Source organism: Setaria viridis, chromosome 2 (assembly GCF_005286985.2).
Source record: "Setaria viridis chromosome 2, Setaria_viridis_v4.0, whole genome shotgun sequence".
Classification (NCBI taxonomy): Eukaryota; Viridiplantae; Streptophyta; class Magnoliopsida; order Poales; family Poaceae; genus Setaria; species Setaria viridis.
In genome coordinates, this window is record NC_048264.2 from 18,195,603 (window position 1) to 18,218,960 (window position 23,358).

Consider the following 23,358-nt stretch of genomic DNA (forward strand, 5'->3'; position numbering starts at 1 on the left):
CCTCTTCCTAAGATCTAAAAGGAGAAAGGGAAGTTGAGGCCAAGGTTTCACCTGGTTGACAGAGGAGGAGGAAGCCGACGAAGACATGGTAGAAAGCCGCACCGACGAGGGGGGTGAAAGAATAAAGCCGAAAGCCAAGTTGGTGCTCTCGGAAGGGGGAGTCTAGGCCGGCATTTATAAGAGAGAGGAGCGTGGAAATTTGGTAAGGCGCGTCCCATCGGAAATAAGAAAGGCAATAAATAGAAAGGGCGTCGCGAAGGACGGTCAAAGCAGTTATTAAATGTTCGTACGAAATAGTCAGTATTTTACAGATTACCCAGAAGGGTATCGATAGCCGCGATCGCCTGACGCCGGATCTGATCGGCAGAATCCAGAACCCGTTGGTCTTCATCCGCTGATCCAGGGACTTCTGATGCGCTACGGTGGAGTTTTAGGGCCTCGTGGGCCAAGTGCCGCCTCTCCCGTTTCAAATCGGCAATGACAAAAGGGAGTTCTTGGAGCCTTTTCTCTTTGGCACTGATTGCCTTGGTCACTTGCTCCATTTCCTTGGCGAGCTCGGCCCTCCGACGTTTGAGGCGGTCTATCTCACCGATGATCCCTGGGCGGGAGTCCTCCAGAAAATGGATACGCTGGTGCGCCTCTTGAGCTTGATGTTTGAAGGCGTCCTCCTCTTCACGAGTCTTGGCTAGCTTGGCGCGATCGGCCATGTGACGAAGGGCTCTGAAGACCGGGATCCTCATAGACTCGATGAATGCCGCCGGCGCCAAGGCTTCCTCCGCCTCTTCTGGTACTCGTCCGCTGACGTCACCGAAAAGCTGCCGAATCGGTGAGGCATCTTCTACTAATCAGCCGATGTCCCCTTGAAGAAGGGATCGGATACTAGCAAGTTTGGCTCGGACGTCGTCAGGGATGGAACTCAAGGCGACTTGGCGGGAAGCGACTTCTTCATTGTCGGAGAGGGCAACCGCAAAAGATAAGAGGCTGTTGTCGGGGGTGTCTTGTTCCTGGGAATAATAAAAAGGAAAAATAAATCGGCTGAGAGTGGAAGCAAATCGGCTGAGTAAAGCTGGAATATAACTTACCACTTTGAAGCGAATTTCTTCATGTTGCATTTGGGAAGCCGTCACGCCTTGCTCAGGGGCATGCGCCATGGGTTCATCAGAAGAGGAAGACTCCACGATGATCGGCGCGGTGCTTGGACCAGCTCCCTAAGAAAAGGCCGGTGGTTGGGGAGCGCTTGATGTGCCGATGACCTGTGTCAGAGGGTTGAATAAGTATATTATGCAAATACCAGGGAAAATCGGTGAAATAGTGCTGTACCTCAACGGATGGAAGCGGGGGCGCGTCGATGGCCGATTGGGTTGCTGCCGATTGTTGTGTGTCCATGGGAGTGCTCTGTGCAGTCTAAAGATAAGAGGGGTTAATATCAGAACAACAATCGGGAGGAATAAAACTTAGGTTTACCTGAACGGCCTCCAACAACAATGACGCGGCGGCTGCTCCAGCTTGTGCGACGACTTGGGTATCGTCATCTTTGGTGGCCTGAGGGGGTGGCGCGGCCGGAGTCTCTGGCAATACGAGCATAGGAGGATCCGCTGATTCTATACGGGCTTGGACTCGGCGACTGGTCTTCTTGGCGATCCTCTTCTGAACTTGTTTCGATCGGCCAGCAATCACGTCCACGGACGGAGCATCATAGCCGATGAGAGGATAAGAGGTGTATGGATGATGACTCTCTATTAGCCGACCACTTCGGCTGTGTGTTGGAGGAGTACGATTTTCGGCCTGAAGAAATAGTAAAACCATTAGTGCTCAGTCGCGTTAAGAGGAGTAAAATCGGCTAAGGAAAATACCTCGGCATTCGGGTCGATGTTGGCTGGATCTAGGAGGTTGCAGTATGCCGATGCCGAATTGCAGAAGAGGAATTGCTTCCAATTGGCCCACCAGAGTTTGAATGGCTGGACAGCAAAGGGAGCTACTATCCAGTTGTTCAGGTCAATGGTGTTAGAGTCCGGAATCCGGTCTCGTACCCGACTGTAGTCCAGACCGGATGTGAGCTCATCTCTAAACTTGACTCGGCCAGCAAAGTACACTTGAATCGGCAGCTGACCCATGCCGAACTGACGACCTGCAACAGAGGGGTTGTAGAACTCATACGTGGGGGCATCTTTCCCCAGAAGAAGTTGGCTGGCAAGATTCCTGGCTTAATTAATTCATCGTTGAGTTCTTCGTCGAATCGGCCAGTGATTGAGTCGAAGCAGGTTGGGACTTCAAAGATTGGGTCATCCCGCCGATAAGGAAACCAAACGGTTGCATCTTCATTAAAGCCGTTATAGAAGCATCGGAAGTACTCGGCTACTTTTGTAGCAGAATATGTGCAACCTGGAAAGGCCGATGCTGCTTCACCAAAAGACATGCATCGGCGACGTTCGGTAGGATCTTCTGCCGATTCGATGTTGGGGAACATCATACGGTCCACCCTCTGCTGAGTGATCTCGCTCATATAGAGGTTCAGCCATAGGTTGATGAACCACCAGGGTCCGCCTGGATTTCCGATCGGCTCTCCCTTGGATAGTCTGATGCCGATTTGGTGGAGCATGTGGTACGCCGCCCCTAGCAAGTGTTTCCCAAGGGGGACACGGTTTCCTCTGGACAGTGCTTCGGCTAAAGCCTGGGTGTTGGTTGATGGGCCGGCGGCTCTCCCACAAAAGAAGTGTTTTTCTAACCACATCATTAAGAAGGCCGTGTGCTCCCTATTCTCAACAGACCCAGTCCTTTTATTACATCTGATGAATCCTTTCCACCCGCCGATTCCCCTTGTGTCCAGCCGATGTGACGTTGCGGCTAAAAGGTGGAAAGGTGTGTCCGGGGAAGAAATGTCAAGGCCGGTCAACAGAACCACATCGGCCAGTGTCGGGGTCATAGGTCCGTGCCCAAATAAGAAAGCATTGAGTGCATCAGACCAAAAGTAAGAAGCCGCTATTACCAACGGCTCATTTCTCTCCATCTGGGATAAAGACAGGTTGATACACTGGCCGATTTTGAGCTCGTCCCATGAGATGCTCTTCGACGCGGCTACCCGTTGGTACCACTCCCTCCAACCTGGGGTTTCATTCGGCCAGGACCTAAAAGTACCCAACCAGTGATCCAGGTCCATGCCGGATTGTTTGAAGGGGATCCTGTGGGTTTCTAAGTTGATAAGCTCTATTGGATCTGGGTTCCCCATAGGACCGAGGCAAATAAGGCCGGGATTTCCCGTGACATGGATGGTAATGCGATGCCTAACCGCCTAAAAAAGGAAAGGGGGGTGTAAAAAGGTAAGAAACAGATCTAAAGTAAATGCATTGCCGATAGAAGAAGGATTCGGTAATAACCTCTGGGATGAAGTTCCGTGTAGTCGGCGTGGTCGCCGGTGCAGATGCGGACGATGAGGCCGTGATGGGGATCGCCATTGGGATCTCCGATGAAGCTCCTTCTTCTGTTGATGGAGCAACTGCCGTTGCCACCACCGCCGGAGGTGCTACTTTCGAAACGTCGCGCGTTGGAGAGCTGCCAGAAGGAGCCGCCATTGGAGGAGAAGGTAAAAAGCAACAGAAGGATGGCGCTAGAAAGCTTCGGCGGCAAGGGAAAGGTGCTAAGGAAAGAAGAGGGCGCGCGCTGAGAAAGAGAGACGTGAGCTTGAAGATGAAGTGCGGGGAGAACCGCTATTTAAAGGGTGCCGCAAGGAGGGTAAAAATGGAATTTTTACCGCGCCGGCGTTTCGAGTTTTTCGGGAGTAGTGGTTGTCGTGGGCGCCCGTTTTGAAAAGATTGCAATCATCAGCAGGAACACCGCTTAACAGAAGGATATTTTCATTGCGGCCGTTTCGGAGGGGAGGTTGTAAAGAATTTCGAAGTAAAGGACTATGTTTTACTTCGAAACTGGGGGGCATGTGTTGTCGCCAGATTTCGTCACTACTGAAATCGGCGCCAAGAAGAGAGGGAAACGGAGAAGCACAGTTGGGAATCGGCCGAATGGCGCTACAGTACGAGATCGGCCGATGACTTCTGTCTCGCTTCGGGTCGAGCGTGCCGAGTTCCCAATCGGTTGCCTCTTGCCGATAAGGAATCGGCCGATTAGGAGGTTGGGTTAATTGGGCCTGTATGGGCTTGGAAAGGAATAGAAGGATAAGGGGGAGATCAGCCCATGAAGCGTATAATAACCAACCTAGCACGAATCGTGCTTGTAAATATTCGTTTTCTATTTGAATTAGGGATAGAATTCTAGTCAGTTAAGGAGTCATCTGTACGGGGCTATAAATAGCAACCTTTGTAAATCTGTAATCATCAACAAATCAATACAACCAACTATTTTTTCCTCGTACTTACTTTCAAGCAGGCGACTTCGCCAAATACTTTCTTTTTTCACGAGTTCGTGCGAGTTGGCAGGGCTGCATCAACTTGATCTCCGGCCGATCTTGTAAGTTCCGTTTACCGAGTAGATTCTAAGCTTTAACTTCGAGCGTATCACTGTTGTTTCGTTTAGATTTATTCACTAGTTATCGATATTTACTAGAATCATAGGTTTTACCTGTTTTTCTAGTTTTATCACCAGTTATCCAGCTAGGAATCGGTAGTTTCGGCTTTCTTCACGTTCTGCTATTAAATTCATCTATTACCGATTAGATCTATTTCTAGTGTTGTTATCATAGCATTGTGTCGATTACCCTAGTAGTATTCTGTCCACAAGGCTACAGTGATCGGCTGCCCTATAGCCGATTTCTTTATTACAGCAAATCGGCCAATTCGCTGATAAGCTTTCTCGAGATCGGAAACTTAGCCGATCGTGATTTCTGGACTTGACACGTATTCTTCCTTGCCAATCAACAGGTCAGATTGGCTGGCACGCCGCGCGAACCGCACCAGGGCAAACACCCGAACAGGAGTTAAGCAGATTCTCCCGGGTCGTGTGTCAGACGCTGGGGATTCGGTTGACCGATTTCTAGCGCCAACACCACCGATTACTTTTTAGTTTCTTGCCGGGTAGTTTTGTTCTCTTTGAGTACTTTTATGGATCAAATCTTCAAAGTTCAGCCTTGATCATCTTGAATGTCTATTCTTTATCTTTTTAATTTCTAAGAATTAGGTTGAATCGAAGAATTAGGCTGAGGGTCAAAAAATATAATTTGCTTCCTTTGTTGTCTTCTAAGAAAAATTTGAGCTTCTTGGACACATGTCACATAGCCTCCGAGCCATAAGCTGACTAGTTTTTTAGGCATAAGGGTCAAAAATAAGCAATGTGTCCTTTTTTCGATAAAAAATGTACCAGATCTTGAAATAATGGTCAACTGTCAATCAAATTTTAGATTTTCTTAGACCCCTTAGATTTGATAGATCTATTATCGGAGATACTGTTCGGCGTTGTTTATAAATAACAAAGGAAGTTATCGTTTTCCTTTTCATTCCTTGGAGAGCAAATTCCTTGCAGTCCAAACTGGTACACGATGCTCATGTTCGCATCTTCAATTATGTCAACAGTCTCTTTGGTGGCATCTGCTTCTTGTAAGTTCCTTCGCATGTATGTGCCAATGGTGCGTGCGCCTCTATCGGGCTAGGCCAAGTGGCTGAACTGAGACCCCCAATGTTACTAGTGGTGTCCTCCCCTGATAAGGTGGCGGTAGATACCTATAATAGGCATATGGCGGCGGTTGACCTGCCGATTGTTGATATTCCTGTCGTGCATATGGGCCCCCTACCCAGGCCTGTGCTGGCGCATCGTGCCAGTCCTGTTGGTCAACTAGTGCCATTCTTTTGGGGGTGCTGCATAGCTTGGTGCGTTTTGGAACTCACCTCTCCAATAATCAGAGCTGGGGGTAGGTAGCAGATCTTCTTCTTCCTCAACTTGTTCAGCTTGCGAGGATGATGCTTTAGTTATACGTTTTCCTCTTTAATTCTTCTTTCTGGGAATGATAATTCCCTCCTCGTGCCAGTTAGTCTTGCCAATCAAAAGTAAATTTAGTATTGCGTCTGGCAGCTTCACATTAGTTACTCCAATTGTATATCCCTTTTCTTCATCGCCAACAATAAGATGGGCTTTCTTCATTGTTCTTGCATCACCACTTCCTCCCTTTAGTATTCCTTCTGGGAGTCGCTCAATGTACGATTTCAAATATGATGCTATCATTTTGAGATAACACTCGGACCCAACAACTCTAGTCCTGGATGTTGCCTCAGCTAGCCATCTGTTAATCATCATATATGAGGGATCAATAACTTGCGTTCCCACTAGTGCACAGTAGAGCAAATTTATTTTTGTATCAGTTATTTCTGTCTCCTTCATTTTGCCCAAGATACGATGGCTCATCCAAAAGTGGGATATTTAGATGACAGGGTTGCATATGTTCTTCCTCAGCAGGTTATCTTTTTTTTCCTATCTTCTCCCAAAATTCCTTGATTTGTTTTGTTTAAAATGAACCTAATTCTAGGACCTGATGATTAAAACCCAGCAGAGTTGTAATACCTTCATAAGTTACAATCTTCTCTTCATCCTTCACCCAGAATGACAGGCATCGCACTTCCCCATCACCTTCTTCATTTCTTCTCATGACCTTCTTCATGGTCATGAACATCTCTACTGCAATTTCCTTCTGTACACTGCCTGGAACATTAACAAAATGGGGACCCATCCAATGTTTCCCATAAGTCTATATATATCATTATGAAACCCAATCTTCTATAGGAAGTCATCATCAAAATCATGGTTCAACACAAGCCTTCAATATTGTTGTACCTTTCTTCTTCTTCTTTGCTCTTGATCATGAAGCCATACTTGGATAGCTTCTGAGTGAAACCTTAGCGAGAGCGTGTTGTTCTTCTAGTAGCTTGGGGTGGAGCTTCGGTCGTCCCACATGGTCCAACAAACCGCATGGAAGTGCATCTCATATCTCTCATGCCACCGAGCAGCATCCGATCACCACGAGGCACCGCCGTGTCACGATTGTTGCTCTGCGGTGACTTAGAAACTGAGTGTCACCGCGAAGCATGGGTCAGTGTAGATGATCCTGAGGCTGACAAGTGTGACCTGCTCGATCTTTAGAAGAGGTTGGTGAAGCCCTTCATCTTGCTACGCACCCAAATTCAAACACTCTACCAGGGTTTCTTGCTGATGAAAAACATACAAGAGCAAGAACAAGGAAGTGTAGGCTTGCTGAAATTTTTGGATGGAAGCATTTTTGTGTGTGATTGCTTGGACAGATTTTTTAGAGGTGTTGTGCTTGTGTTCTTGGTGGTTTTGGTGGAGAATTGAATGAATAATGTAGTGAGAGACTTTCCTGCAAAAGATGAGCAACAGGAGGCCATAAAACATGCAAGGCCAATTAGCATGGGTGCCTAGGCCGATCGGCCTGGTGTCTTTTCCCATCATCTCCATGTCCCCTTGCTCCACAAGCCTCCATAGTAATAATTGTACCCATTTTGAGCAGCTCCACGAGAATGTACCAGCCAAACTCTCTCATCCACTCCTTTGGAATGAAATGGTTGTCATTTTGCTCATTATTCTCACCTATGTCATAGGGGTGTCCTTTTTTCAATAATACTCTACCAAGTTATCATGTAACCTGCACAAAAAACATGCATGGCTACCCACACCTTTGTTTCTTTTTTTGCAAGTGGTGGTAGGTAGGAGTGGCACAATAATTTTTTGTGAACTCAAATCAAGCCATTAGTTGCAAATGAAGTTCATAAACCCTCCAAATCATGTTTAGAAGCTTACTCCTCCTCGAATTTCAAAAATAAAAATTAACTCAGAGCTAGCCATGAGTTAAATTATATTTTCGAGGAGTTTTAAAGCATCACAAACAATTGTAAGTCAAAAGGTTTTCTGACTATATTAATTTTGGTTGCACTAGTATCGTTCATTCTCATGAATTGAGATGAAGCAATTTTGATTCCAATCGTAAGCTGATGGGTTTAGGTTCTAATATTTGCCAAAAATGAGAGAGGAGTTTTTGAATGAAATAAATTTAAGGTGGCTCAGAAAAATTCTAAATCTAGGAAAACTGATTATTTTTCAAGTCAAAGGCAAATCAAAATCCTTTTTACGCGAGTCCTAGCATGCGTCAAAATGTACAAAGATTAGAACAATGCGGGCTACTCATGTGTTTTTGCTTAAAGAAACAAATCAGACCAATCATCATGGATGAGTAGATCAGTCTGATAGGATATGGATTTTTGGTTCTGGATTTCCAAGAAGAAGCAAATAAAATTGGGATGACTCATGTCATTGGTTTATGAAAAGAGAGGAATAAAAATGACTGAGCAAATAAATCTCCAAAAATGATCTTATTAGGAAGTATATGTGTATTTTAGGATGTAATTATCCTTTCCTTGTACACTTGATATATTCCTTGTACTCCAAGCCATATTGGCCATATATATAGAGGTCACCCCCCCCATATGGGTGTGTGGTGTTTTCCCATCTACTTCTCTACATGGTATCATAAGATTAGATCGTGGGCCTCCTCTCCCTGCGCCTTCCCCCTAATCCGCGCAACCCTAGGTGGCCCTCCCGCTACACCATCGTCACCCACCCTCTACTGCACCTCCCCGACCGGCTCCTCCCCCCCAATCCGGACCCCATTTTGGGCGTTCAAGTACTCCTTGGAATCCTTATGAAGTCTATTTTCATATGGATCTGGACTCATATTCATATCTATTCTGAGGCAGCCGCAATCACCGAAATACTACCGAGAGGTTTTCTGTCCTGAGGTGTTGCGTCGCCTTATTTTGGCCCAATGGGCTGTGTATCAAGTTGGGTCCATTAGGGACATGTCCTAGGGTTGGAGCACGACCCCAACACCCTCTTGGTCGTTCTCCTAGGTATTAATAAGGATTAGAGCAGCCACAAACAGATTGGGTTTTGTTTTGTTGAAAGTTTAGCCATTGCTACTTCCTTGTAGATGCGTGTGTCAACTAGACCATCCGTTCTGCTCGATTCAGAACCCCAACTTTGTGATTTCAGATTGGTTTTCATCTCCATATTCGCAATTGAGTTGCTTGTTCTTCTTGTTCTTGCTTGTTCTTCGATTGCTTGTAGGACGAGTGCCCTAGTGGTCGGGTGACACGCTCCACAAGATCGCGACAGCCATTGGAGGTGGTGTATCGGTTGCTAAGGCGCAGCTTGGAAAGCTGTAGTCAGGCCGTGAACATCGCCTCCTTCCACCAATTGAGTTATCCACGCCTATCTCATCGAAAGATCGGGAATCAACACTAGCGGGTTCATATCAGTTAGTATCAGAGCAAGGTTCACGGCCCGCCGGGGTCCTCCATGTGCCATCCTCTCATCAGTTTGCGGACATCATGACAAAGGGCCTGCCAACTCCTTTATTTACTAAGTTTACATCCAGAATGTGCGTTCGTGATCCTCCTGCTTCGACTGCGGGCGGGTATTAGGAAGTATATGTGTATTTTAGGATGTCTTTATCCTTTCCTTGTACACTTGATGTATTCCTTGTACTCTAAGCCATATTGGTCATATATATAGAGGTCACCCCCTTCCTCATTAGAGTGTATGGTGTTTTCCCATCCACTTCTCTACAGGTCTGATCGAAGTACCACTTAAAGTCTACATAACTCCCCATTGTATCGAAGGTCGACTATATCACCCCCTCAACTATAAAACCAGATTTTTAACCCCTCCACCTTTGCAAAACCATTTAAAACACCCCTTAGGATGGTTATTAACTGTGGTTTTGCAATGCTAGCATGATGACGTGGACCATGACACTGACATGGACTTAATAACGCATGGGTTCGCTAGTAAGTGGGTAGGTCATATTCCCTTTCTTCGTCTCCCCCTTTCTCCATGGTCGTTTGCCTTAGCCTACTATCATCAACACGTCGTCCATGAACACGTAGAAAGGCAACAGGACACTCCTGGACTACATGGCCACCATGGGTGCAATCATGAGCAAACTATTCTTGCAACCGGTGGAGAAAACCATTCGCATCAATGGCTTGGTACCCAGGCCCATATGAACGCTGCTCATCCCGGATTAGGTGGTTTGGTTTTGCCACGGAGGGAGTAGGACGCTCGGCACATTTGTGCGGCTGGTTTGGCTGACTGGTGCCCATGGCTGCGAGATGGAGCATCAGTGTTGCAGGGCCAGCTCACCTCGCCCAGGCAGTAGCCGATGCCGTGCGAGGTGCGAGCTCGGCTTGTGAGCACAACGAAGGAGCCCCACTGCCACGTGGTCACTTCTAGGGCCGGTCGGTTGCTCACTCTAACTCTCCCTCGCGTAATGCAACCCGCACCCGCTCCTCCCCTTGCTCTTCCCTCTCCCTCCGGTGGCTACCTCACTGCTTCACCAGCAGTGGCCATCGATACATTCAATTGAAGCAAGCCAGGCGAGGGGCAAAAATCAATTTCCAAATCTAGCAACACTTAACACCAACCTAACAACAAATGATGGAAAGTACAAGCGGACACTCCACGTCCACCTCCATGCCAGCTTGGCGAAACCACCACTAAAAACCACCATAGGGGGTGTTTTAAATTGTTTTGCAAGGGTGAAGGAGTTAAAAACCCGATTTTATAGTTGAGGGGTAATGTAGACGACCTTTGATAAGTTGGGGGGTTATGTAGACTCAGGTATGACATAGCAAAATCTGTGACCCACTTACTGTTCCTTGAAAATTTAAATGACTCCAGGGCTGTCCTCCCAGTAGCTTATTCTTGACTCGACGATGGGGTTGCCTCCCGCAAAGCGCTTCGTTTATAGTCTATAACTAAACTCTAAAAGTCTTCACTTTGGACCAGTGCTCGGTGTTAGTGCTGCAGCCTTAGGCGCCTACTTCTGCATCATCTTGGGCTTTAGTGCAGGCTTAGGCTTGGCTATCTTTTTGGTCTTCACAGGTTTTCGTTCTTCCTTTCTCTGGACGATTGCAACAACTTTTGCTGGTGATGGGAACTAGGGTGCCTAATCTTCCATCAGGTAAGGGTAACTCTCGATTTGGTGAAAAAACAACACTCACGATCCGGCTTCTGATTAGCACAATCCGAATCCCGCAATCGTAGCACCACTGCTCCTCTCGTTATCAACCGTGCGTAGCCCGATTGACCTCACCACGAAGGCTAATCCCTGCTAGCGAATTGAAGAACACAAGCAAGAATAAGGTAGATGCAATCCAAATATTGCTAATAATATGAAGCACACGAGTTGGGGTCTCACAAACTGATAAACAGGGAACTGTTCAAAGACAGATTAATCTAAGCAAAACCCGGGTGTCTAGAGCGGCGGCTACTGAGTTTTATAGATCCAAGAGGTGAAGGCCAAGAGGGAGGATGACCTAGGGCAACCTTGGTGTGTTCTCCTCCTGGTTGAGGTGCACAACAACTTGGAGTCCCGAGCAAACTTACAAGGGCGGAGGCCCAACAAAAGGTGATGCAGCACCCTGGCAGATTCTATACGTCCACTTGTTTTGAAGATTCCTATTGACTCTGATGGAATTTTGATATGAGACTGGTGCCACTGGAAAGTGCATCTTCTCAGCTTTCTATACATATATAGAACGTCAAAAACAGACTCCGTATGTGATCTAGGCGTGAATTCCAAGGCGGACTGCTCCTGCACTCCGAGGTGGAGTCGAACTTGATACAGTTTGGGCCTCAAACTTGGCTTAGATGTCCCTTGCTGGTCCGCTCCACCTCCATGCCTCTCTTAAAGTACTTTACGATCCTCTCCATGGTTCCTAATTATAATAATATCTTTAGGTAGCAATCTATTCTCAAAATAACTAAAAGTAAGACATAGGAATGAGCTCACCTTATCTTTAGCACAATGGTCATATCTAAGCATGTCATCTTCTCATTATCCATGTCTCTCCCCAAATGTTTTCTTATCATGTGTGTATCTATAGGAGTCATATCCACATCAGCTGGCTTCTTTTCTTCTACCTTCTTGTTCTGCTCCTCTTGCTTGACATAGTGATGTGGCGGTATATACTTTCTAGAAATCATGTTGCATACCTCAAAGTGTAGACGAAACTTGAATGTGCTCATTGTGCCATTTATGTCCAACTTGATCTCGCCCCTCCTAACACGTGTGTTTGCTCTTGTAGTCTTCAGGAACGGCTTTCCCAGTATGAGTGGGGATTTAACTCCTTCTCCCATCTCGAGAATCACAAAGTCAACTAGAACGAAGTGGTTCCCGATCTTCATAGGTACATCTTCATCAACACCTTCAGGGTAGCAAAGGGTGTTGTTTGCCTACTCCAGGCACATAGCGGTCGATTTTGGCTCTACTAGGTGTATCGTCTTGAACACAGCTTTTGGCATGACGCTCACACTTGCGCCGAGGTCACATAATGCTCTTTCAAACATAGGCATTCCAAAAAAGCATAAGATGGTCTCTCTTCTTCTTAGGAGCTTGATTGGCGATCGCAGCACTACACTCTTCTACCATCTTGATGTGATCTGCAGTGGATTGTGAGATCTCGTGCTTGTTCGCCAATATATCTTTGAAGTATCGAGCGTAAGTTGGAACTTGTAGAGCATTCAGCGGTGGCATATTTATGTTCATCCTGCGCATAACTTCAACAAACTTTTCAAATTGATCATTAGTTTTACCTAGACGATGGCTTGACTTTGCTGGCAGAATCTTAGTGTCATCTTGATCCATTATTTCAAACTCTAGCTCTTCTATAACAATCTCCAAAGTTAGGGTAGGTGTCTTCTCCTTTGTGGACATCTCTGCTTTAGCAGCTGGTTTAGGTTTCCTTGCTCCCGCTGGACATTCTGGATCTTCTATTTCTTTTCCTGAGCGAGTCTAAATTGCTTTAGCTATCTTTGGATTCTTCAGTTGTCCTAGCAGCTTCCCTTCATTGCTTGATAGATGCCCAGCTATTTGTGTCATTTGCGTCTCCAACATCTTAATCATATTCATCACTTGGTGGTTCGAGCTTCCGACCTATGTCACCTTGCTGTCAATATTCTCCAGTATCTTGTCCATAACCTTAAATTTAGTGACAGTGTTCTTGTTGATCTTGCCTTACTCTTCCATGAACTCCTTCAGCTGAATTTGTAGAGGCACCGTGTTGTGAATGGATGACCTTGCATTGAATTGAGACCTTTTCTAACCATAGCGAAAGTTGGATGGTGGAAACCACTCCCCCTTCTTCATGTAGTCTAGCAATTTTGCTTCATCTGGACAATTCTTATGACACATGGCCATACTCGCCACGTTTTTCACATATTGATCTTGCTTCAGCTGCCTTCAAGTCTATAGTTTGTGCTTCTACTTTGTTCATTTCCATCTTCTCCAGTCTCCTCATCAGCAAATTGATTTTCCCTTCATGTAGTTGTTCATGCTCCACCTGCAACACACCTTGCACATTCCCAGTAGGCTGGACTGGGAGTAGGCGCCAAGATGATGTCGATGCTTCGTTACCAGCCACCTTCTTGAGCATTTTGAAAGCCTAAGTTGGGGTTAGCTCAATGATCGATCCTCCAGCTAATGCATCGATGATTGTCCTTGATGCTGCTATCAGCCCTTGATAGAACTTCTGGACTTGATCCTCCTTTGGAAACTTGTGATGTGGAACTGCATGGACATAGTCATTGAAACACTCGTAGGCTTCTACAATTGTCTCAGTAGGATACTGAGAAAATGTAGCAATCTTGTTCCTCAGATTTTGTATCTTGGGTGGAGAATAATGTTCTTCCATGAAAGCTCTCATCAGCTCATCCCAATTCTGGACTGTGTCTACAGGTAGAAAATGAAACCATTGTAGCGCTCTCCCGTGTAGAGAGAAAGGGAAAAACGTGCATGCCCTCAGTTGATTTTTGTTCACTCCTTCCACATTGAAGGTGTGGCATAGCTGCAGGAATGCTTGTAGATGAAGATTGGCATCCTCCTTGCCAATCAAAGCTGAACTCTGCACCATCCCGATAGTTGGAATCTTGATCTTGAACGGACGTCTAATTCCTTATCGCTCATGCATAGGCAGATCAGTGATGTTTGGGATGCATAGCTCCCCGATAGTGAGCTCCGGCTAGGCGCCTCCCATTGCTAGTGCTACCAGTGCCCCCTTTGGACTTGCTAGTGGAGTTGACTCTGCACTATCTCTAGTTTTTTTTGCTTGTGTTGCACATCTTTTTTGCCTGTAAAGTTTTTCATGATCATCCATAAAATTTATATATATATATATATATAGTAATACTATATGGTGCCCTGGGTACGGAATAAGCTATTCCGTACCTGAGCCCTCTCCCATCGAGTTGCTCGCACCGCGTTCTGCTGGTTTTTTCTTTCGGTTTTTTTGGCACCTTTTTTCCCAGTCGATCCCACATTTCCAAACTAATCTAGATCGTGTGTCCTTGGTCCGTTTAGTTCCTAGCATTGTCGGTTCCGTAGTCGCCGCCCTTGCTCTGCCGACCCTGGCAGCGATGTGCCAACCCCAGCCGCGACGCATCGCGGCCGGCGCAAGGTGCCCCTCATGCCCTCGGCCACCCGATTCCCCACGCCCCAGCGCCGCCAGCGTGTAAGTTGTTCTCAATTCATCCACACATCATCGTTTTCAATCCAGCATTGGAAGGACTCTGTTGCGTGAAGAACGAAGCTGCTATAGATTCCGCCGGTCTTCGCCATCGGTGAGCTCCACCCCCATTTGAATTTCGAGTTCGCCGATTCCTAGCAAGAAATGATCCTGATTTGATCTTTTCCGCACCCTCCAATGGAGTCGCCTTTTTTATCTGTGGCTAGCCATCGTATTTATCCTGCCTGTGGCTGAGCTCGTGCGCCTTGGCAGATCACTCCTCCAAGCCTTCCTCCTCTCGTTGTCCGTCTCCAATGACTTGCTGGTCGAGTTTCTGCTCGACAATATCCCCGCAGATGCTCATCTCAAGATCATCATCTTATCCATCGATCTCACCCACCCATTCCTCTCTAGGTTCGGCAGTCGACACCAAGATTCTGTGGTGGCATCCATAGACGCAGTTGTGGAATTTCAGGTATAAAAGAGTCTAAGTCCATCTTGTTCTTTCATTTTACAAGTTTTATTTTCAATCATGTTGTGTCATGTCTTAGGGAAATTCAGAGAGAAATCGAAGGAAGAAAGAGGAACCAAACCAAAGGAAAACAATGAACAAACATAGAAAATCAGAGTATCAGTAGCAAATTCACTTAACTGATAAGGAAGTTTAGATATAGATGAAATCGCCGGGGCAGCGCCATAGAGGCTACTGCTAAACTAAAACATATTCTAGGGTTTGTTCTTCATGACATGAGGGCTGCTCACCTAGTCCTTCCATTACATAATGATTCCTAGATTTAACAACAAGTAAAAGAGCTATTTTACAGCTCAAGCAACAACTTAACGACTATTCACCGTCTGGGAAACTATTACCCATTAGCTTGCGATGTGAGCCGATGGATGGCGAATCAGCGGTGCAAACTGAACTCGGCAAAATGGTACAAGTAGCGCCGACTACCTTTTGAATGGCGATGGACTTTAACTGAATAGCTTCAGACTTACTGAATGGCTTCAGGCATTGCTATAGTGTCCTGACAATTGCCCTACCTGAAGATCCTTGTCCTCAAGGATGAAAAGAAGGGAATACCTTGCGTATGAAAGATGCATCTTCCCAAGTTGCTTCAGAGGATGGCAAATTAGACCAATGTATGAGCCATTGTACCACCGGTTCATGATTTCTGGAAATAAGACCCCTGTCCAATATTGCCTTTATCATCCACCAGTGGTAAGTCAGGAGATGGGACCACTTTAGGACCAATATGCTTTTTGAGTTGACTGACATGAAAAATTGGATGTAGATTGCAACAGTAACTTGTAAGTTGTATTACCAATTCTTTGTAGCACTCTGAATGGTCCATAGTACTTAGAGTGTAGTTTGAGGGAATTATGTAAGCTTAAGGAAGTGTGTCTATATGGTTGAATCTTCAAATAGACCATGGAACCAACTTCAAGTTCTCTCTCAGATCTGTGCTTATCAGCTTGGTGTTTGATTCTTGCTTGAGCTTTAACCGGGTTATCTATGATCAACTGATTGGCCATTTGCCTGTTTTGCAAAATCTCCCTGGCATTATCATTAGGACGATCTGGCAAGATTACTTCTGCCACCATGGGAGGAGGAAATCCATATAATGCTTGAAAGGGTGTCATGTTGAGAGAGATATGATATGAAGTATTATACCACCATTCAGCTGAAGATAACCAGTAAAACCATCTTCTGGGTCTTGGAGGTATGCCCTAGAGGCAATCATAGAGATGATGATATCTGATTGTATCCATGATTTGTATATTGTGTTCATTGAATATCCATTAAATCCTACTTGAATTGATCTGCAATTATGTGAATTGCATGTGGAACTCTTTACTTGTATGGTTATTCTAAAAGTTGTCCCTAGTCGGAGTTCATGTGTGGACAAACATGAATATTAGACTAGTACATGTATTAGTTGATGACTATGTTTCACAAGTCATGGACATGGAGATGTCAAACTAATAATGTAGGCGTATGTAGAGACATGTGCTAGGACTGACCCAATGCGAGAAGTAGTTCTCTCTTTACACAAAAAGTACGCTTTGTCCTTAGACCTGAGATTGTCGCATGTACTCAAGATGTGGATTGACCTACTTAGGGGCTATCAAACGCTACACCGTAACAGGGTAGTTAAAAAGGTAGCTTTCGGGTTTGTCAAGAAGCATACTGTGAGACATGGTCAATCAAGATGGGATTCGCCTTTCTCTGATTGAGAGTGATATCTTTGGGCCCCTCGAGTGATCGGATCCGGAAATTCATAGCCATGCTACGTACGGTTAAGAGTTAACCTACAAAGGGATTCCGAATCACAGGATCGAGAAAGAGCGGTCGGCTTGAAGCTAGACCAAATATCGTGAGGCAAAGGGAATAGCATGTACATGATATTGTGACAGTTCGTCTGATATGATCTTCGTGTGCGTATAGGAGTTGGCACGTCTTGCTAGAGGCTGCTACCGACTATTGGGCCGAGTAGGAGTACTCGGGCCATATCTATACGTATCTGAACCCATAGGGTCACACACTTAAGGGGATGGAAGCCCAATTTGGATGTGATCCGAGTTGGATCAGGTTTAGAAGTACTAATGGGCCTCAGACCCAGAGGCCCATCAGGAACCTCTATAAATAGAGGGGTGGGGACGCCCTAGGGTTGAACACACCTTTTGGCCAAAGCATAGCCGCCGCGCCTCCCATGCCCTCGCCCTGTTGCAACTCGCGGACCTAGCAGTCTAGCTTGCGACGCTTCCTCCCTGCACGTGTGGATACCTTGGAGATGTTGCACCTGCAGCACTTGGACGAGCCACCGACGAGCCACGATGAGCCGCGACACGAGGAGGACCTCGCTGTACGTGGACGAGCTGCTGAGGAGCTGCTCAACGTCGACGTGATCGACTACGTGTTCGACTACGCTGATCAACTTCGCTGCCCCGACGCGATTCTACATCTTCCGCACCAGTGCAGCGAGTGATAATCCCGTGATCCATATACGGCAGTTTTCCTGGTTTACACGGTAGAAAATTTTTGTTTTGCGCTAGCGTAGCCTACCTCGTATCCCTATACTGGGTGCTGTGAAACACATGCATCTTAAGTAATTTTCCAAACATTGATTAACCCTTTCTGTTTGTCCATCTGTTTGTGGATGGTAAGCTGAACTGAGATGCAACTTAATGCCCATTGATTTGAAAAGAGACTACCAAAGAGTACTAGTGAAGATTCTATCTCTGTCAGTCACCATAACTAGTGGTGGTCCATGCAACTTAAAGACATTGTCAGTCAATAATGGAATGACATATGACACTGTGAAGGGGTTGCTTAATGATAAAAAATGAGAATACTTTGTAAATCTATCAACCACCACTAGTATCACATCTTCTCCATTGGATTTTGGTAAGCCTTCAATGAAATCTGTTGACATATGTGTCCAGGCCATCTCAGGCACAGGAAGTTGTTCAAGCAATCCAGGATAAGGTGTGTTCTCACTTTTGTTCTTTTGGCAAACTAGGCAAGACTTGACAGAATCCTTAACAGCTTTGTGAAGCTTAGGCCAATAGAAAACCATTTTCAATCTCTGATAGGTTGCCCTCTCACCTGAATGTCCTCCCAAGGCTGATTTATGGAAATTTTCCAATAATTAATTTCTCAAGGATTCATCCTGGCCAATCAGTACTCTACCTTTGTATCTCAATACTCCACTAGCTAATGTATAGTTGGGGATAGCATTGGTGTCTAAGCTCAATTTGGTGATCAATTCAAGGCAGAAAGGGTCAATCTTGTAACTATCTATCACCTGCTCAATCCAGGTTGGTATGATGACAAATATTGCATGTAGTGTTGTGTTGAGCTCAACTCTAAATAAAGCATCAGTTGCTTTGTTTTCCTTGCCTTTCTTATACTCAATTTTGTAATTATACCCCAACAGTTTTACTAGTAATTTATGCTGAATTCCCTCTACAAGCCTTTGTTCATGAATGTACCTTAAACTCTACTGATATGTCCTGATGATAACAGATGTGCTAGCAAAGTAATGCTTCCACTTTTTTATTGCCTCTAAAATTGCCATTGCTTCCTCTTCATATGTTGATAGAGCTGCTCCTTTAGGACCCAACGTTTTGCTGAGAAAAGAGAGTGGTTTCCCATTTTGTATCACTACAGCCCCCATCCCATTGCCACTTGCATCAGCCTCATAAATAAAAGGTTGAGAGAAATCTGGGAGGGATAAGACTGGTGGGTGGGACATCAAATGTTTAAGTTGCTCAAAAGCTTGAGATTGCTTTGAAATCCACTCAAAAGCATTTTTCTTCAGTGCATCAAACAATCGCCTGTAGATAATACCATAGCCTTGAATAAACCTCCTGTAATAGCCAGTAAGTCCCAAAAATGCCCTCAGTTCAGTGATAGACTTTGGTTGTGGCCAATTTTGAATAATTGATATCATAGAAGGATCTGTAGCCACACCCTCCTTGTTAATCACATGCGCCAAGTATTCCACTTCAGGTTGAGCAAAAGTACATTTAGAGAGTTTGGCATACAATTTGTTTTCCCTGAGCACTACTAAAACATATTTCAGATGATCCACATGGTCTGCTAAGGAGGTGCTGTAAATCAATATGTCATTAAAGAAGACCAAGGAAAATTTTCTTAAGAATTCTGCTAAAATAGTATTCATCAATGTTTGAAAGGTTGCTGGAGCATTTGTGAGTCCAAATGGCATGACTAGATACTCAAAATGACCAACATGAGTGGTTAATGCAGTTTTGTGAATGTCTGCCTCATTCATTCTGATTTGATGATAACCTGACCTGAGGTCAATTTTAGAGAAAATTTGAGCCCCAAATAACTCATCCAAAAGGTCTTCAATGATTGGAATTGGATACTTGTTTTTTACTGTATTGGAGTTCAATTGTCTAAAATCCACACAAAGCCTCCAAGTGCCATCTTTCTTTTTGACTAAGATCACAGGAGAATAATAAGGGCTTACACTAGGTCTTATCATGTAAGCCTATATGAGGTTTTGAATCAATTCCTCCATTGCATTTTTCTAATGGTGTGGTAACCTATATGGTCTCTGATTAATTGTTTTCGTTGCATCAATCAGAGGTATGGAATGATCCACTATTATTTGAGGAGGAAGGCTCTGCAAATACATCCTGAAAGTCATCCAACACTTCTTGAATTTGATCTGGTATGGAGGGTGAAGTTTTAGTGACTGGATCTTTGCTGTTAGTTAACACCAACACAGCTCCTACAACTTTTTTCTTCAGTAAATTGCAAACTTTCTGGTGCTAATTAGCTGACAGCTACTAGTAGCATTCTCCTCTTGAAATGTGACAGTTGCTTTACCATCCTTGGTAATAGAAAATTCCCTCTTCTTTAAATCCAAACCAACTGGACTGTGAGTGTAAATCCAGTCAGCTCCTAAAACCACATCAAAGCCTTGAACTTCCAACAGTCTCAAATCAGATTTAAATGAAGGACCTTGAATGGAATAAGAGCGAGCAGTACAAGCGGTGCTGAGCATTTAAGTACTATTAGCAGCTGCTACCTTGACTGGCTCAATCTGGGAAATTGACAGGTTATTCTTTAGAGCAAACTTTGCATTAATAAAAGACACATCACTACCACTGTCCACAAGTGCTATCGCAGAAGTAGTGCCAATCTTGACTGTGAGTGTGAAGGTCCTGGCTAAGGATGAAGTACCAGTTAAGGCATGCATTGAGAGTTTAACTGTTGGTATTGATTCAGCATCATGGTACTCTCCATCATCTCTATGCGCATCATCTTCAATTAAAGTCATTTCTTCTTTCACATTTGTCTCCACCATCATAACTGAATAAATTTATTTTCCTTTACAGACCTTAGCATGGCCAGGCACCCAGGCCTCTTTGCACTTGAAACACTTGCCAGCTACTCTTAATTCAGCAATAGTGTTTGTTGTATTCTCTTTTTCTTTAATATCCTTGGTCCAGATTTTTGGGGGCTTAAAAGTGCTAGTGAATTGCTGGTGCTTTTTAACTTGAGGATGAGTTTGCTCCAACCTTCTGGCATACCAAAAAGCATTAGTTAAGGAAGATGGTTTGTGGCACTATAAATGATGCTGTATGGGTTCTTGTAATCCTGAGACAAAACTTGTAATGAAATAGGAATCTTGTAGAGAAGGATTTTCTCTTTTCACTGAACCCATCGATTCCTCAAACTTAGTGATATACTCTGAAACAGTACTTGTATGTTTTAGCCCATGAAACATAGCAATCACTTCATAAGAAGATTCTTCATTAAACCTGTCAGTTATCATTATGCAGAAATGATGCTAGGGAATGTTATGAGCATTACAGCCAATGCTTCTCCACCAAAATTCAGTTTTGCCCATAATGTACATCACAACAATTTGCACTCTTTTTCCATTGGGAACCCCAACCAGTTCAAAGAACTTCTCAACCTTTCTTATCCAACCATCGGATCCAAGCCATCAAATTCAGGGAAAGATAATTTTGGGCCTTTAGCTAGTAACTTTTGTTGTGCTTGCAGCTGTTGAGTGAAAGCCAAATTTCTAGTAGCAGTTTGCTGAGAGTGTATGGTCTGAAAGAATGAACAGCTTGTCCATAGTGATGATCTTGCTAGGCTAGTTGTTTGGAAAAGGTAGCCTCATATTGTATCTATTCCTGTTCAGTATCATAAGGAGCATTGGCCTGGAAGTAAAATACTTCCAACTCCTTAGCTGTCTAAGGACAATCAGCATTTCCTTCATCCTCATCCTCTCCTGAGGGTTCTTTAGTAAACCAAGGGGTGGACTGCAAATTATGGACTTGAGCAGTAACTGCAGGTGGTGGAGTATATACTTGTTGATGGAACCGAGACAAATCATTCCTCATGTGAACCGACGTGTTGGCCAGGGTAATTGGAGGTGGTGATATAGCATTGTCCTTGAAAGCTGAACCCTTGTCTTCAGTACCAGATGACCCGGCCAATGTATTGAGGCTGCTCAAAACCTTATCCAAAGAGGACTCCAAAACCTTGTTTTGCTCCTCATGTTTCAGTATGAAGGAGTCTAGTGTGGACTTCAATTTCTCAACTTCCTCCACCGAAGCAAAGCTTGATGATCCACTATTTTCTTTGAGCACCATTGTCACCCAAATTGAGAGTTCGGTTCAAGCCAAGGCTCTCCCCAATTAGACTCCCAAATCAGTTCTACCACCGCCTAGGTTGCAGATTTGACCGAGGAATTTTACACAAGGACAAGCCTTGAAACCCAAGTCAAAGAGCAACCTTCCTCCAACGCCTCCTCGGTGACAATTCACTCAGGGTTCCGAAATTTTACACAAGAACACTGTCTTGCAACCCTAGCCCAAGCAAATTCACCGATTGTTTAGGGAAAGAGTGGGTGTTGGTCTAAATCTGGGTGGGATGGGTGGGATTTGAGTGGAAAGGGTGGGTTGGGTAGGATTTGGGTGGAATGGGTGGCTGGGTGGGATTAAGCCAAGAACCGATGGCTCTTGATACCAATTGTCAGGTCTCAGGGAAATTCAGAGAGAAATCGAAGGAAGAAAGGGGACCGAGCCAAAGGAAAACAATGAACAAACAAAGAAATTCAGACTAGTAGTAGCAAATTCACTTAACTGATAAGGAAGTTCAGATACAGATGAAATCGCCGAGGCGGCACCATAGAGGCTACTGCTAAACCAAAACATATTCTAGGGTTTGTTCTTCACGACACGAGGGCTGCTCACCCAGTCCTTCCATTACATAACGATTCCTAGATTTAACAGCAAGTAAAAGAGCTATTTTACAGCTCAAGCAACAACTTAACGAGTATTCACCGTCTGGGACACTATTACCCGTCAGCTTGCGATGTGAGCCGTTGGATGGCGAATAGCGGTGCAAACCGAACTCGGGAAACGGTACAAGTAGTGCCGACTACCTTCTGAATGGTGAATGGCTTCAGGCATTGTTGTAGTGTCCTGACATGCTGTCAAGCGGCTGGTTTGCTTGATTTGTTGATTGAAAGATGGCTGGCATGCTTTGGTCATTAAGTTGTGTTTGACGGAGAGATACATTTATTTGGCGAATAGCGTGTATCTCTTTGCCGATTTATCAATGAATTAATTACTAACTTGTATCTTTGATATATATAGTTGCACTCAGTTTTTTTTTTTGTCGTCCTCAGTAAATTGGAGCCTGATGCATCTTAGCCCCACAATTTGAGCATGCTATTAGTCTGACAATGTATAATTGTTCAAAGATTCAATGTGCAGATCATATATGCTCAGAGATGTGTACTTTATATTAGGAAGCTCATCTTTGTCACATTTGCTCGTTCATAATCTACTCTTACCTAGAAAGTTCGGATGCATAAGTGTTATAGTTTTGTATGATCATATTGGCAGATTTAAAATGACCATGTTTTATTTGCATTTTCAGTTACAGCTGGACTGCAGGAGATCGGTCAAGCTGCTGACATATGACGTGAAGGTCACGGCAGCAACCAGTGGTCAGCATGGTTGCAACAGCTTATCGCGATGGGCGACCCAACCGCACAGGCATAATGTAAGCCACCGCATTAAACTGAACCGTTTTTTTCACATGGTTGCGAACTATGAGCTCACTACACAAGTTAAGCTTATTGTAATACGCCACTAGATTGCAACTGATTTTAGATTGAGTATTAGATTCGGAATGGGACCATATGTACCCCTAAAATGTAGAATTCTCCATTCAGATCGATGCTAGTATCATTCAGTGAAATTTTGCCACTTGGTAATGCACATCCACGCTCCTGTCATTTTTAGAGACGATTCGATCATTTTTCTCTAATTTTTAATTTGAGGTGCT

The 23,358-nt window shown here is 44.7% G+C and overlaps 1 long non-coding RNA gene and 1 other non-coding gene across 2 annotated transcripts; one reads left to right on the forward strand and one right to left on the reverse strand.

The window, feature by feature from the left end:
- Positions 1-236: 236 nt before the first annotated feature.
- LOC140222051 (uncharacterized) lies at positions 237-22,480 on the reverse strand. The gene is made up of 5 exons (XR_011897600.1): positions 1,854-22,480; positions 1,465-1,785; positions 1,321-1,404; positions 1,083-1,253; positions 237-1,004 (listed from the first exon to the last, which is right to left on the reverse strand). It is a non-coding gene; the product is annotated as an uncharacterized lncRNA (long non-coding RNA).
- LOC117846691 (small nucleolar RNA R71) lies at positions 13,561-13,667 on the forward strand. Its single transcript, XR_004638416.1, has one exon. It is a non-coding gene; the product is annotated as a small nucleolar RNA R71 (small nucleolar RNA).
- Positions 22,481-23,358: the final 878 nt, after the last annotated feature.